The sequence below is a fragment of the Gigantopelta aegis genome, chromosome 2 (genome assembly GCF_016097555.1).
Source record: "Gigantopelta aegis isolate Gae_Host chromosome 2, Gae_host_genome, whole genome shotgun sequence".
In the NCBI taxonomy this organism is placed as follows: domain Eukaryota; kingdom Metazoa; phylum Mollusca; class Gastropoda; order Neomphalida; family Peltospiridae; genus Gigantopelta; species Gigantopelta aegis.
This window is the reverse complement of record NC_054700.1, coordinates 37604653-37620912: the sequence shown is the minus strand read 5'-3', so window position 1 is coordinate 37620912 and position 16260 is coordinate 37604653. Positions and strand designations below refer to the sequence as shown.

General features: G+C 33.1%; 1 protein-coding gene across 2 annotated transcripts in view; it reads left to right on the top strand.

Moving 5' to 3' along the window:
* LOC121385007 (probable 39S ribosomal protein L24, mitochondrial) overlaps nucleotides 1-16260 on the top strand; it is a 62367-nt gene that overhangs the window by 36635 nt on the left and 9472 nt on the right. The gene's annotated exons all lie outside the window — the stretch shown is intronic.

The following is a 16260-nucleotide window of genomic DNA, read 5'->3' as shown; positions in this document are numbered from 1 at the left end:
TCCACCGTATACAGTATTTATCAGTGTCTAGGGTTACACAGTCTTGAGATATACATTTATCAGTGTTTAGGCATAGTAAAGGATGTAGTTGGGGCGTTTTTTTCTTTTAATCGGGCAGTGTTAGGAGTTAAACAGTGTTTATGAGGTTTAGAGTTACACATAGGGCCAAAGACTTACAAAGTGTGATCTTTAGGAGTCTTAAATCTATGCACATGTTTAAAATAGTAATATTTGTAGTTACATGCGTTTAAGTCTAAATCGGGCTTTGTAACTTCGATCCATAGTGTTTATGAGTGTTATGGTTTTAAACAGAGTATTTACCAGTGTTAGTGTTAAAGACTTAAAATGTGTTTTTCAGTTTTAGGAGTCTATTAATCTATTAATGTCATTAAAAAATAAATAATAAAATAAATAATATCAATGAGTAGATGTATTATTCAATGAATCAATTGTATCAAACATTTATATCTTTATATCCATGATCCAGAAACAAAACAAAGCAACCATTTACGGTTCATTGCACATTTAAACTATTATTGTTATTCTTTGGGTATGGCGCTATGGAATTGAATGCAACAACCATAGTTAACAAAGGGTATGGGGGGCCTCCCCCAGAAAGAAAATGAGTTTAGTTTAGGGTTAGGGTTAAGAAAATCATACAGTAAAGACTTTTTAAAAAAATCTGCAAAATATTTTGGGTATAGCGCCATACCTGTTTTACCCTCTGGCAGAAACTCTGGTATACATACACCTACTAGCATTTATCAATGTCAAAAAACGGACAGGTTATTCTTGTTTGTTTTTGTTGGTTTGATATACATGCATGATCTACTTATTTTAATGATTCTCCAAAGCCTAATTTCACTGAAATTATCCTCCAGTATTGTTAAAAACTCCATTTATGTTTTCAGTCATACATGTTAAGTACATATACACATGTGTAACCATAAAGATTTAATTATTCTATAATCATTTAACTACATCTATCCTTATTACTGAGTGGCTGCCACTTGTAAAATATATTTATTGGCGAGCTCGTGTTTTTTCATCAGTATTGAATCTCTAGCATGGTGTGGTACTGGCTTGGTCATGCCTCTTCATTTGTTCAGTGTTTCTTATAATTAATGGCTATCTTTCCTTGATTTTGAACAGTCTCGTTAACATAATTTTTGTATGAATTGCTTCAAATTTGGGCGAATGTATTGTCACAAATTATATAAAATTGCATAACTTTGATTTAATCCTAAATATGAATGTCATCCATAAATAATTATACATATTCCATTTTCTCTGAACATTTTTACTATCGGTCTGAGTTTTGCAATAGAAATACTGACTTGGTTCACATGCAGTCAGTTGGAAGCAGATTTCAAATGTAGTACATGTATTTAGTTTCCCATTTGAAACCAAATTATACTACAAAAAGTTTACTAAGTGGAACATGACGAAAATAATTTTTGAGATCAGGTATAACCATATAATCATTTGGTTGAATAATTTGCGATAACACAGACAAGTCCTTGTATCTAAACTTTTTAAATGTTGGTTTCCTCCCTGAATCGATGCTGATCACAGAAGTGTGTTGAAGTATTGAAGATGACTCCAGCGTAAAACAGGAAATGTTTGTTTCTTATTGTGGGTTTTTTCTGTAATGCTCAGCACAAGCTGACAGTGTTGCAGTTAAATTTTCCCTATACAATGAATCCAGAGTGCTCCACTTGCTTGCAGATATCGTATCTGCACTAACAAAATGAGGTGCAGTTTTCTTGACATTCGTTTGATGCATTTGAAGCATCATCTAAGCTCCATAACAGTTTTAATGTTGTTTTCCACAAAATGAGCACATGTTTTTGTTTAAATCACTGAAGAATGTTTTTGATCTTCTTGTTTTATATCTTGCTAAGATTCCAAAACTTTTAGATCTGTTGGTGGTTTAACACCACTCAATGATTCTCTGATCATCCTGAATATATCTTATTCGAGTCTTTGTGAAAACGTAGCCTAGTGGTAAAGCACTCGCTTGATACGTGGTCGGTTTGGGATTGATCCCCTTGTGGGCTCATTGGGCTATTCTCGCTCCAGCCAGTGCACCACGACTGGTACATCAAAGACCGTGGTATGTGCTATCCTGTTTATGGTATGGCGCATTTAAAAGATCCCTTGCTGCTAATCGAAAAGAGTAGCACAGGAAGTGGCAACAGCGGGTTTTCTCTCTCGATATCTGTGTGGTCCTTAACCATATGTCTGACACCATATAACCGTAAATAAAATGTGTTGAGTGTGTTGTTAAATAAAACATTTCCTTCCTTCTTTGTGAAAAAGTGAGTAATCCGGCATCTTCTTGATGTTGAAATAAAGCCAGTTTAATTTTAATGTATAAATAATAAAGAAATGTTAGGACATGTGTTGCAGACATGACCAGCTTGGTACCTCAATGTTTCAGATTCACACTGTGACTGTAAATGGCACACTTGTACAGACTCAGTCATACTTAGTGGTGGTACTGGATTCTTTGTTGTAACTTCAGTACCATGCAGCATCTGTGTATGAATCAATCCAGCATTATTTCACCTTTCATATTTAGAAAGACTAAGAAAAAATCTGATTTTTTTTTTTGATTTTTTTAATAGTAATAAACTAAATCAATTCTCATGTAATTCACACATTAAACTATCAAAACTGAAAAAAAGAAAGATTCTGTTTTATAAATTAAGTCATTGCATTTTGAGAATTTAGAACATTTGAAACTTATCTTTATTTTCTTGTACATGTATAACGGTTGTGATTGTGTGTGTGTGTGTATCACTAATTTTTTATTGAAATATCTTGGGTAAATTTTTGCAAATGAACATAATGTAATCCTTTACTATGTTCTAAATTGGAACATATGTTGCTGTCTCATGTTGTCTAATTTGTTAGGAGATGGACACATGATGACATAGTACTTTAGTAGGGTTTTATTTCAAGCTGTATTTGTCATGGTCATCAAGTCTTTGTTACTTAAATTGTCAGGTTATGCTGCCGTTTTAAGTTTCAAAACAACAAATATTAAAGTACATGTATTAAATATTATAACTATGGCCTAATAGATTTTTATTGGTAATACAGTTGTGTAAATAATTTCTTACAGCTTTAGAAATATGGTAGAAATAATACATATACATAATCTTAACAGGATTGTTTTGTCACAGAAAAATGTATTTAATATGTACAGCTTATCCGTACAACATGCGTATGTGTTTCTGAAATCTGTATACAGTGTACATGTATGGTTGTATTTATCTTTCTAATGTTTACTTAACTAGTACAAATTTAGTTTAAAAACGAGAATCAGCAAATTAAATCAGATTTATGAAAGGGCAATTTTAAATAAATTTCATTTTATACATTTCAGACAAAGCCATTGTATAAGAAAAAAAACAAATGCATATCGTGCGATGTTTATTACATATCCATTTGTTGCACCACTTATTTACATTTTAATGACACATTTTCAGAATCTCAAACGAAAGCAATGACTAAGTTTTCTCCATTTGATGTTATTAGAAGTTGTTTACAGGGTTTTATCACCTATTTTTCTAGACTCCGATAATGGACACCATTCCCCACCATTCTAGAGAGGCCATGTCGTTTTTTATTCCCAATTTTGGAGTTAAAAGATGCCCAATGTGAATGTAACTCTCATTTACTTGACAAACCTTCCCATCCCAATAATGTTTTGTAATGCACAGTAGATACATTTATTTGAATAAATACAAGTACATGTCTAGCATTACTTTTTAAATTCTAACTTGGCTTAATAAGATGTTTTTGAAATGAAACTGAAAATTCCCAATGTTTGATAAAATGACGCTAAAATTCCCAATTTCAAAGCCATGGGTGTCAAGTAAAATTTTAGAAATAAAACCCTGTTTTAAAAGTGCTCTTTATGGGAGTTTTGTATACAGCGTGAAACTGAAATCAGGCAATTCTAGAATCAGTATATTATTTGAAGATGATTTTACTGTAAAATCATTAAAATATTAAATGGGTATGTATTAAATATTAATTAAATACCAAAAAGGGCTTTCAATGAAAAGACGATAATTAACTGATGTTGTGAAAGTGTTGTGATGGGCGTAATGCTTGTAATATCTGTGATGTCTGGCTAGCTTCTTGTTTGTGTCGCATGTAATCAACAGAGTGTCTGTAGCTGATTGTCACAATACAGTTTGGCACGATTCAGTGCTTCTGCGAAGACCAGATTTTGGGTTTGAAATGTAAAATTCTGAGACAGAATCGTAAAATATCTATAATACATCATAAATTTATGATTCCAGGGATTCTTAACAAAATCCTCAAATTCAATGCCTGGTGTGTTAAGAAATATACTTCTGTCATCTGGCAAAATCCGGTAGCTGCAGAAAGTAAACTTTATGTGATGTTTAGGGAAGATTTAAATGGTTTTGCCGTGTTCATGTGGACTTACATTCTTCTCAAGATTAAGTTAAAATGTGAAAGAGTATGATTCTACAGTACGTGTATGTTTCGGTGTATATACTTTCTCAGTTTGGCTTGCAATACGTTTAGAAATTAGATCTAATACATGTATGTAATAGAAATCAACCAGAAACACCAGATTTGCCATTATTAAAAATTTAAGCAAAAGGTTTTTAGTATATGCAATTCGATGACTAAAACGATAATATATTTTACACTGCCTAATAATAATAACAACTAGGATTGTTGCCTTTATAATATAAGTTTAACTGCTGTATTGTCTTCAGTAATTTGACAAGATTTGTAAACCAACCAATTATAGATAAGTGTTGTAACTTGGTTACATGTGTTTTGTTTTGAAAGTGACCTGTGTCTTGTTTTGAATGTGACCTGTATGTTGTTTGAAAGTGACATATGTATTGTTTGAAAGTGACATATGTATTGTTTGAAAGTGACACTATACATCTGTGAAACTGTAAATGAGAGAAACACTGTGTTTGATTGGCCGACTGACAGACTGACTGACTGTAAATACTGGATGTTTCTGTACATCCCGTGTCACCATGCTGTCATCTTGTTGCTCTCTGGGTGAAAAAATATTTTGTTGTAGTCTTCATACAGGACACTGGGTATATACATGTAAGCTGTACCCCAAAAATTATTTAAAATTTGACAAACTTAGTCAGAAAATCTGTGGCCTATTTCAAATTTCAATTATATTATCCAAACGGTCAAAGTGGTTGTAAAACTAGGAACGAAAATCACCTTTTTGACAAATTCATAATGAAATGCATTCGCCAAATTAAGTTTAATTCGCATCTGGTGATTTGACGGCTTAAAACCCAAGGACTACAAGAAAGCTCTTGGACAACAGATATTAAAATTCTAAAGTATATATAAAGACATTGCTAAAGTTATCAGTGAAACGAATTCATGCCACTAAAGATACTAGTGTAGAATTATTCATTTTATACATATTTATTTCATTTTGTTATTAATATAATTAACCATATTTCAAAAGCATGCGTTCATGCTTGGAACTAAATTAGGTATAATTAAAAGGTATACATATATTAAGTTTTGTAATCATTTCAGTCAGAATTAGAAAGCATCCATACATTTTGTGACTAATTGAACCAGAATTAACAAGTATACGGTAGCTGGTATCTTTACTGCACTCCTTTCACTAGTTATAATGTCACAGAAAACGTACCAAGGGAGACAACCAGGTGACATCATTCTGTGCAATCTGTAACAGCTCCTTGGGCAGCACCTGTACAGATACAATGTACTAGTATTGTGGATAGAGACAGGGACATCCTAACACTAAATATCACCTTCTATAATCTGCACATAAGTCACTGATAAAAAAGTGCCACCATTTCATTTTCTTCAGAGATAACGTTTTACTTGGGGTTGAAATTGGGTGTGTATGTGGGAGAGGATATGGCTGGGTGGTAGAGGACTTGCCTCAGCTATAATGAGATATAGGTTCAGTTTCCATCAGTGGACCCATTCCATCCAGTGTGTCGTGCCAAACATTTATAAGAGTAACTTATGTGGCAGCAGTCTGTTTCTTCTCTTAGACATTAATGCAAGTTTGATAATGTCTTTATATAGATAAACATGACTGATAAAAAATGGGGGTGGGGGAACTGGAAGAAAAAAAAAGAGAAAAAATTCCAATTCTGTCTTCCATTTTTAACTAATGTATAAGACTTAAAAAATCTTTTTTTTAAAGGTATTCTAAGCACCACTGTCCAGACTGCTAAACTGGGTTAGAATAAACCAAACTGTTGTTAGGATGTCCCTTGCAGTATGCTACTAATAAATGATTCCGTTTTAATTAACAAGTTCTTTTAACATTTTTTCTTATAGATACATAGATGCACTAAGTACTGTTAGCAGAGTAATAATTAATAGAGATTTCCCAGTTTCCCAGATTATAATAGTGTCACGACCAAGTTAAATACTGCAGTACAATGCAGTCACGGTTACTGTTGTAAGTAGAGAGTAAATGTAAAATGTGTAATTACCGGGACCTCGTTTCTGAACAATGAGATGAGGAAGTGAGCCATTCATTCTAACCATGTGATACGTAGAAATGTATGTACAGTGGAAACTTTTTAATCCGTGACATACAGGGTTTTGTCAACATTTGTAAAGTTTTTATTATCAATTTCCACTACTGAAATGGACTTTAAAATGTTTTCCCCAAGTCCAATATTTTTAACATGCTCATATACCACTAGTTTCGAGCATGTCTGTCCCGGGTCCCGTCTCTGGATAGCCAGTGGCCCGACCTGGGACAAAAACATTTAAGGGACAATTTTGAAAAATACAGCCGGAAATTTTTATGGGATTTTATTAATTTGTGTGCACAAGTCAAATTAATATTATATTAATCAAAATTAAAATTAAATTTGGGTGCTTTTTTAATCGGGCTATCTAAATTAATTTATTTTACATTATTTTATGTTTCCCCTCATAAATCAGATCATGGACTTGAGTTGTTCCCCTTGAATCAGAAAATAAGTAATGCAAAATTTTATTTGCATGAGTGATGCGCCAACGAAATGATCATTCTCGCACTTTACTGATAAAAAGTTAGTGTTATTTCTTACAGTGCTGGGAATCATATTTCTGCCTGGTTGATGTTGTTTCTACAACTGCACTGTGATGAGTTTCTTTTTCAAGTAAATTATTAGGTACACATGTATATAAGTCTCATGCAATAGTTAATATATAAATATGTATAAAAGTGAGAAGTCTTGAATGGGTGTGTTATAAGTCACATACAACACAACCAGTGTGCACTTTTCATAAAAAAAATATTTACTACCAAATCTTGTATTAATATTTTAAAAAGTCTGTAATTTTATAAGTTCTGATCATTTTGGTGAATCTGAGGCACACAAAACTGGTTATACATTGTTAGTATCCGGCCTGTTGATATTGCCATACACGCCCATGAGCATTATACATTATATGCATGTGTGTAATACCATACATATGTCATACTGCTGTACATACAGTTTCACCCAGTGTGGATGCAGATAAAAAAACATATACCAGAATGTGATATTATTTATTTATTACAAACCAATCTGATCTGTCAACATCTTTGTTAGTTAAACACCCATCTGATCATATTTATTATAACACCAATCTGATCATATTTATTAGTAGACAAATCTGATAATCTTTATTATAACACCAATCTGATCATATATATTAGTAGTCAAATCTGATCATATGTATTATAACACCAATCTGATCATATTTAGTATGGCATCAGTCTGATCATGTTTATTAGTAGACAAATCTGATTATGTTAATAAGCCATGCAGTCATAATTTTTATTAAAAAGCTAATCTGGTTGTATTTATCGATACACTAGCCTGATAATATTTGCTGTAAACCATGCTGATCCCATTGTGTACACAATTTGTTTGCACTGTACGTAGTCTGGTCACCAAACTGCAGCCATAGCTGCTTGTATCTATGCATTAAGTTAAACACCATTGGTTGTGCTCATATATACTATCATTAACTTCATAGAGAGCTATCTTAATACACAAGGCAGAGCTATACTTGTACTACACATGTATAATGGTATACATAGCTACATGTAGTGTTATACCATATACTGACAAGCATGTAGCTTGTACGCAACACATACAATGGAATCTGCCTAAACTGAATTGCCTTACAACTTCAACATTTATTCAATTTAAAGTAGGATCTGGTGTGTTCAGAGTGTGCATTTTAGTCACTATTTCATAAATAGATTCTTGGGGGGGGGAGGAAATTGGAATTCTGAAATTCAGAACTATACCAAAACAAGAACCTCTGTTCTTTCTTAATAAATGTATTAGAAATTAAAAGTTAGGTATGTTTATTAAGCATACAAGACTGCTAGTCTATACTAGACATGTTCTAATAAGTGTACATGCATGTATAATATATAAAATAACAAATTAAGTATAGGCCATGAAATTCTTCTGTGACAAAGAAATTATGCAAAATCTTAATTTCCCATGCTGTTCATATTATATTATAGAGTAATTATTGATTACACACCACACCATAGAAAATAAAATTGATAACCTTCAAGCATTACAATTTAAATGTATTCATAATTAATTTGCTGACCTATTCATAATTAATTTGCTGACCTAATTTGTGGAACTATAATTCTATTCTCTTCATTGGCTCACTAGCCAGTTGTCATGGTGACACATGTTTGTTGAGCTCAGGTTCAATGTTGTTTTCAGCAGTCCAGTTTTGCAGGTTATTTGATTAAGAATATGATGTTTTGGTGCAAATTCAGAGTTTTAAATAGGTAGAAAAAAATGGGACCAAAATATTTGGCTGGTTTTGACAGGAATCCATTTTGTTTCTTCAGGATCCAGTTTAGGCAGGTTCCACTGTATTGTTTCCACATTTATGTAGCAATGTATATATCCATCTATGTAATACTTTCAACTCATATAATTGTATGTACCCATACCATCAATGTAATACTGTCAACCCATTCATAATGTACAGCGATATAGATTTACACCATATATGGTACTCTGTACCAATACCATATGTAGCACTATGTAACATTGCCATATATGGTACCATGTACCAACACAATATGGTGCCATACTCTTGTAATACTCAGTGCCATATATTTGCTACTGGTGTATGTAGTACTCTTAAGTCTGTGATTGGAATAGTGGTCTGTCTGTAGGGTGTCGTATGTATTCTAAGAAGCATCAATTCTAAACAATTTACAATCATATAGGAATAAATGTTAATCTATAGTAGTAGCCTAACTAGAAATTGTTGGAGGGTTTCTTTTTCAAATATATAAAACTGGAGTGTCAGGAGTGATTACTTCATGCTGAATTTTAATTTTATTTTGGGGTGAACAAATCAATGGTATTGGTACATTCGCTTTTTTTTTAGGTATGCGTATTAATGAGAATTGGAGACAAAGGATTTAATACTAATAATAATGTAGCAACCAAAATGTTTTTAAAAATAATAACAATGTCTCAATGGCATCTTGAAAATGACAGTTAATGCTAACCAGGCATGAAAACATATCTGGCATAGCATAAAAGGCTAGATGTTAAGAAACACATGTATATAATTCAATGATTATGACATCCTATGGCAGACTCAGAGTTCCAGTATTGTGATTACTGCTCACTCATTCATACTGTTGTTTTTGTTTGTAAACTATAGCTCAGGAAATGATATTGATGCCAGGGGCCGATATGCGGCGCATGCACCGGGATGTGTCCGGCCCCGGCTCAGAGGATGAATATCCCGGTTTGTTCTGTAAATACAAGTTGTTACCATACGTACTTCATCTCATCCACCTCATCCAGTTTAGTCGCTTGTTTTAGTGGGATATATTCGTCCACGGTAGAGTTCGTAATGCAGGGTTTAAGGTGGGCAGGCACAAAAGTAACTCACTTGTTAGTGGGAAATAGTTGCTTGTTAGTGGGGTATGCAGTCCGTGGTAGATTTTAATTCAGGGTTTAAGGTGGGCAGGCATCGAAATAACTCAAGATTGGTTGTTTAGGTTACAAGGAGGTTACCACATGTCAAGAAAGTCGAGAATGGTACTTTGTTGTCTACAAAATTTTATTTTTAAACAAAACCTAAATTTTGACCAATTTCGTGTTATTCAAATACAAGAAACACACACAGTTATATTACAGTAATAAATAAGAAAGTATCAGGTTGTTTGTGTAGGGACTTTAGAGTGGTAATAATAATAGGTTACCATGCCTGTATTTTGTGGTAACCTGTACATGGGTTACCGGATATTTTGCTTATTTTTATGCCTGTGTACAGTATATTGTTAGAACTTGGCTGAATTTTCTTTGATAATAATGTCTTCAGTGTTCTCCAAATCTAGCTATAGCGCCAATCTTGTCATTTCCACAAGTTTGTATGCAGTACCAAATATGATGCTGTTGTGCTCTAAAAATCTGATCCTTCCCTTCATATCTAGGTTGTTGTACAAAATCTCTTAAGAGAACATGTTAATGCTGCAGTCAGATACATATCTGAGTCAGCCAAGGATCACCTCTAGGCCCTGCATTATTCTTTATACGTGTTAATTATTACTAACAGTGTCCATATCTTCATTTGATTCAAATATATTACACCCAGATTAAATGTACCAGTAAGTGTGTCAGTATATGTCCCTTATGTCAGGAAATCACAGCTGTTTTTCAAACATTTCCTGGGTTACTACCTCCTGGTCAGCCTTTACACCAGTCAACAAGAGTAAACCTACACTAATTACAGATAAGCTGGAGAACACTGAATATGTATTTAATTACATTTGTTTTACATAATATTACTGATGTCACTGAGACATACATTGTAGCTAAACAAGATGTTGTGAAATAAAGGCTTATTGTTAAAATGAATTTACATGTGTTATGAAATGTATTTTCCATGTTCATTTTCAAGTAGTATTTGCCAAACAACTCCTTAAACCCTGTTTGAAAGTGCAGTAATAGAAACACAATTAACCCTGCAAGAAATAGAATGTTGTTAACAGAGTGTATATGTTTCACTTTATTTTTTACTTCCATGGATACAGAATACACATTCTTTTAAACTCATAGGGCCAGATTTACAAAGCCTGGCTTTCTTAGACACAGGTTTTTATAAAGACATGTAGTTATACATGTGTAAAACAAAAACTGGCTTTGTAAATTCGGCACATATATTTATAAGTGGTTTGTTTATTGTTATTTGTGTCATGTAAAGAAAGGTTTTATGTCTGTTTGTAAATATATGTTGTTAATGTTTCCACTGGTCTGTTGGTGTTTTAGAAAGCAAACCCATTTAAAAAGTTAAGAAAGAAAAAAAAAAAATCTTAACCACATTGTTATTTATTACTAAAATGAGTACCGTATATCTTCGCCTATAAGTCGAATTTTTTTCACCCAAAAATTATTTTATAACTTGGGGGGTCGACTTATAAGAGGGTAAAAAAATTCAACAAAAAATATTACTGTTTTGGGGATTATTTTACAAGTTTTATTGTTGAAGTATGCCATGTATTTATACTCAAATATGTTAATTTGACACATTTATTTTTTATAACCTATTTTTTTTGGCATTAGAACGGTTTTGGTTATGCGAAAAGACGTACGATCTCACTCACATGCCAAGACAACAGTCCACTTAGTTAAATTAACAGTCATCACTAATAGTAAAAATGTAAACAATACTAACTACCTGTTGCCTGAGTTTATTTTGAAATCTGGTCACTGGCATTAATGGTTGTTCAAACAATGTTTTGGCGGTGATTAACTTCATGAATACTACTGAGCTTTCCCTTAAAATAGACTGATCTCTGCAGTTCGCTATCTAGAACAATAGGGACACACATCATTTGGTACAAAAACCAGTGTACTTTCCAGAGTTATCCTCCTTACATGTATTAATATGGCGGCAAAACGTGATACTTTCAGTTTTATCGTAGTGATCTGTTGTCAGTGTTTATAAATAAAGTTGTTGTCTGTGCACAAAACCATCTGTAGAGTACTATACAGTAACAGTCAAACAGCTTTCACTCTCTACTAAGGAAATATTTCGTTTTGATGCTATGTAATAATGATAGTTTGATTGGAATAGTCTTGATTATATTGCGATGTACAAAACATGAAAACCGTAGTTTGTAAAATAATTTTCTTTTGTTCAAATATTATTGTTCTCATGTGCTGAAAATAAGAAATATTTCAATATTTATAAGTAGTTTTTCATGGGTCGACTTATAAACGGGTCAATAAAAAAATACGTTTTCAGGGCTTGAAATTAGGGACTCGACTTATAGCCGAGATCGACTTACAGGCGAAGATATACGGTATTGTTATTCTGTTTTAAAGCATGATGCACTGTGCATTATACTCACCAATAAATTTCAAATTACATAAGCAAATTTTTACGATCTGCATTTTTAAAAATTTGAGTTTATTTAACATGACAGAATAATGCATTGTTTATATTCTTGATTCTGTGAATTATTTTAATAGTAACAAAAATATGATATATTGCATCTTTATGTGTGTCTCTCTCTCTCTCTCTCTCTCTCTCCCTCTCCCTCTCCCTCTCTCTCTCTCTCTCTCTCTCTCTCTCTCTCTCTCTCCCTCTCCCTCTCCCTCTCTCTCTCCTCTCTCTCTCTCTCCTCTCTCTCTCTCTCTCTCTCTCTCTCTCTCTCTCTCTCTCTCTCTCTCTCTCTCTCTTGTGCTTAAACCTCTTAATTGGATATGGTTACATCAATAATTACTATATTTATAGTTTCTTTCTTTTTTGATTTAAAAAAAAAAAAAAGTAAGAAAGAAAGAAAAAACTGTTATGCTTGTGCATCTTATTTTTCCATCAATCTGACTAATTTCTGTACATTGCTTTTGGTAGGTTTGAATCAATTAACTATCATGAGTATTTTAGCATTAATATTTGAATATGCTGTACCATAGTGTAAGTAGGGATTGTTGGTCTCATTTTAGAGTTACTCCCCTTGGCATGTTGAATTACTGTATGCCATTTTGTTTGCACAATAATGTCCATTGCTTTATAAATCTAGTGTAATAATGTGTGTGTTGGGGGCGGGGGAGGGGGGGGGGGGTGTCATGGTTTTTAAAAGTTGATTTTCTTTCTTTCTTTCATTTCTTTTCTTTTTTTTTCCTTTCTTTTTTAAAATTTAATTTTAATTTTTATAACTTGTTATCTGAAAGCAGCATTCTCAATGGATCTGCTGAGTAATCTTATATAAACATGTGTTCACAGTGCTGTCAAGTCTTGTGCATTCGGCGTGAGACTCATGCATTTGAACGTCGTGTCACGCTCACATGATTTTCTCACGCATTTTAAACATTATAGCAAAAAAAAAACCCAAAATTATACATGTATATTTTTTGTTGTTCATTCGATCTCAATGACCGACAAACAAGCCTGCAACTGCCGGCCTGCCCAGTTAAGCATCGTAAGGCATTAAAATTATATAATAGGTGTCCACGTTGTTTATTGGTCAGAATCTCGAACCTGGACCAATTGTTAGCGTGCTTATTTCCCGTGCCAGTTTATTCGGATTCACGATATCGGACTCTGACCAGGCAAAATCTCACTCCTTGCGAAAGTTCCAACTTGAGAGCTCTGTGTTCATCATATTTTTAAAATGACTTGGAAACAGTCAATCATATACACTATGTGCATTAATACCAAATCCTATCATATCTCTAACGGCATCAATGCAAATGTGATGTCGGTAACCATAACTCAGGTATAATAATTGATCTCAAGGCTCAGCAAAATCTCAGTAGCCTCCCCTGTTGATGCCTTAACAGTAACTTGTGAAAGAGCTGTCAGGTTATTCTGGAGATATATTTGATTGATTGAAAAGTATTTGACTACGTCAGCAAGAACAAAAGGATCATTATGAGTTTGCTAATTATTATTATGAGGCCATATATAACTCCCCTAGCATCTTGCTTTGAATACATGTATTACACCACAATGTTCTTGTTGCTTAAATACTGCCATGTACTTGTGTTCTACTAAATTATATATATTTATGTATCTGACAGAATTGTAACATGCTTGCAATGAATCCTGGCAGTTATTTATATTAATCATTAACTAATCGAAGACTTTAACTTTTCATATTTCTTTATAAATTTGTTCACATATATATATTTTTATGTTGTAATTATTTCGCTCTTTCCTTTTTTCTTTTTTTTTAAACTCATTATTTTTATTCTTTACCAACACATATATGATTAATTTAGGAAATGAAAGTCCAAAACTATTTAAAGTGATTTTGATACTTCTGATACCTTGTAAAGGGACTTAGGATACCATTAATGATATTATGACATATAGAACTGGGTATAGTCCAACATGAGACCTAGAATATATATATATATATAAATTTTGTTTTTGGGGGGGATTTTTTTTTTTTCATTTTCTTTTTTTTTTAAATATATAGCCAACACTAAAGTATCACAATAGGAAACACACATTTAGATCCACAATGGACTAGTTTCCATTCATTGTTACTGATATATTTTGAGATTTGTAAATTAGTAAACATGTTTTGAGATTAACAGTAGCTACGGTTAAGTACAAGTGTTGAAGTAGACTATTTAATGATTTAGTTTTTACAGTTGGTTTGATGTTACGTTAAGAGTGGCGAGCTCCATTTTGCGATATCACCTGTGTTCTTGCCTTATTTTTAGCTTCTGTGATTCATCTTTCTTGGGGTTTGTTTTCTTATTGAATAAAGGTGTGGTTGAGCTTCTGTTGTTTGTTTCTTTGTAGAAACACATACACACACACTCGCACACACTCGCACACACGCACGTGCACACACACATGTGCATACACATGTACGCACACACACGCATGCACGTACACACTAACATACAAACGCACACATACACACACATGCATGCACGCACACACGCACATACAAACACGCACACACGCACATACAAACACACACACATACACACACACCGACACATTACTGTGTCGTACAAGAAAATACTAAATCAGTATTAGTTTTTTTATTGTACATCACACATCTGTACAAAAGTGATTCATGAGTGGAAATTTGAAGATTGCAGTGGATGTGTTAGACCAGTATCTACCGTACCTAACTTATACTGATTATTATTGCTAACACCGCGCAACCATGTCACAGTTTGGGAGCCTGAACTTCATGGCCTTACAATTAAGTGTATATAATATGAAATAATATAATATTATTTTACTCATAAATATAAATGGTGGTTTAACAATTTTATATATATTTGTTTTTAATTGCTTCTGTATGATTTGGGGATTGGTAAATAAAGCTAAATTGTTATAGCTCATAGATTTGAAAGCAGGGGAGGGGGATGAAAAAAGCGAAAATAAAAAACAGTATTTTTACTAATAAACTGTTGTGGTTTATGGTACAAGATAAACATGCACCGAGTGAACATGTATCATATAAGCTGTCAACGGCTGTGGTATGTGCTCTCCTGTCTGTGGGAAAGTGCATATAAAAGATCCCTTGTTGCATTAGAAAAAATGTATCAGGTTTCCTTTGATGACTGAGTCATAATTACCCAGTGTTTGACATCCAATTATAACCAATGATTAATTACCCATTAATCAATGTGCTCTAGTGGTGTCATTAAACAAAACAAACTAACTATATAATCATATAACCTCACACTATAGCCCATGTGGCATAGGTATTCAATCATGTAACACAAGTTGAACCCTTGTGGTCATTTAGAAAAGAAATAAGAGGTCTCGGAACTCTGGTGCATGGATTAACAGGATTAACTATTGCTGACAACCAGTAATAACTGGCTATTGGCTGAAAGCAAAAATCTTGCCATCTGTCTACTGGTTTAATAGGAGATGTCCCATTATTCTGAATGCCCACTACTACCAAATTCCATCAGTATTGTTAAACAAAACCAACGTTTATGTCAAATTGTTATTTTTTATGTTTGTGAACATGCAATTGCAACATATGAGTAGGTTAACTCGAGTGTTAGGGTTAGGATCTGGGCCCAATTTCACTAAACATCGTAAGCCTGGTTTTGCATGTAAATGTAAATCTACGACTAAATCACAGTTTGTATTACTATTAATTTATAGTACAAAAAATATAGTTTGAAGTACACATATTTTATGTTCCTCTGTCCTTAAAATGCTCCATCTTCTGTAATGATGTCATTTCCTGCATGAAATAGATAT